We start from the raw sequence: 1,440 nt of genomic DNA on the forward strand, positions 1-1,440 counted from the left end.
AATAACAACACTGTAGTGGAGGAGAAGGTACTTGACTAAGTAACTTTCACTAATAACACTGTAGTGGAGGAGAAGGTACTTGACTAAGTAACTTTCACTAATAACAACACTGTAGTGGAGGAGAAGTTACATGACTAAGTAACTTTCACTAATAACAACACTGTAGTGGAGGAGAAGTTACACGACTAAGTAACTTTCACTAATAACAACACTGTAGTGAAAGAGAAGATACACGACTAAGTAACTTTCATAGAGTAATTTCAAAAAAACTATCATGATTAAATTTATGAACACACACAGTTTCTGCTTTTATTTGAAGTAATTCCAGTGAAGTGTTGATCAGTGTGTTTAATATAGAAGAGAGTTCATCGAAATGTAATGTTTTATTTATATTATACATCATAGATATTTGTTTCTTCACTCCTCCTAGGTGAGAAATCTTGAGACTTTAAGTTGTGCTGTATGTCTTTTCTAGGACCAGGTGGTTCTGTATCTAACATATGTATTTCTCTCTTTCTGTAAGCTTGTATCACTTTCATTAATTCTGCTTTCTCTGTTAAATATCTACAGGCTCAAGACAACATTCCATTACGAATTCTAGTTCTGCTGATGGACGAGGTGTTCGACCTCAAAAGCAAGAATCAGTGGTTGAGACGGCGAATTGTTGTTTTATTGCGACAGATCATCAAAGCAACATTTGGAGACACTATTAACAGGTGCTGCTTATGCTTTTTAATTTTATTTTCATGATTACGATAATTGATCATTTATAACAGGTACTTGTATTAATGAAGCTTGTTGTCATGATTACGATGATCTAATGTTTATAACAAGTACTGCTTGTATTAATGAAGCTTGTTGTCATGATTATGGATGATCTAATGTTTATAGCAGGTACTTGTATTAATGAAGCTTGTTGTCATGATTACGATGATCTAATGTTTGTAACAGGTACTTGTATTAATGAAGCTTAATATTGTAATATCTAGCTACTATCCATTCCTGACTTTATGTCCAAATGAAATATTTCTGTTGAACTGTTTTTCAAGAAAGAAATTACTTACAAAATATCTAAAATGTATAGTTTATCTATGTATAATGTGTCTATAAGCACCTTCATAGATTTTTACTTGTTGAAGTTAACTACACGTCAAACTCTTCATTCTTTCTGACTAAGAAATAAAACCTACACCAACTTCACTAATACAAAGTTACAAGTGTCTCTTCAGTAAACTTTTGTACTAAAGTATTTCTCTTACTATGAAAACAGGAAAATTCTTGACTATGTGGAGTGGATTACATCTTCTGAACAAGTAGCCAACTATGTTAAAACATTCAAGTAAGTGTTAACACCATAAGTAGCCTACTACGTTAAAACATTCAAGTAAGTGTTAACACCATAAGTAGCCCACTACGTTAAAACATTCAAGTAAGTGTTAA

The 1,440-nt window shown here is 32.2% G+C and overlaps 1 long non-coding RNA gene across 1 annotated transcript; it reads left to right on the forward strand.

Moving 5' to 3' along the window:
• The first annotated feature begins 574 nt into the window (after positions 1–574).
• Positions 575–1,339, forward strand: LOC111084381. The gene is made up of 2 exons (XR_002609527.1): positions 575–716; positions 1,271–1,339. It is a non-coding gene; the product is annotated as an uncharacterized LOC111084381 (long non-coding RNA).
• The last annotated feature ends 101 nt before the right edge of the window (positions 1,340–1,440 follow it).

This window comes from Limulus polyphemus, unplaced genomic scaffold, assembly GCF_000517525.1.
Source record: "Limulus polyphemus unplaced genomic scaffold, Limulus_polyphemus-2.1.2 Scaffold20009, whole genome shotgun sequence".
In the NCBI taxonomy this organism is placed as follows: Eukaryota; Metazoa; Arthropoda; class Merostomata; order Xiphosura; family Limulidae; genus Limulus; species Limulus polyphemus.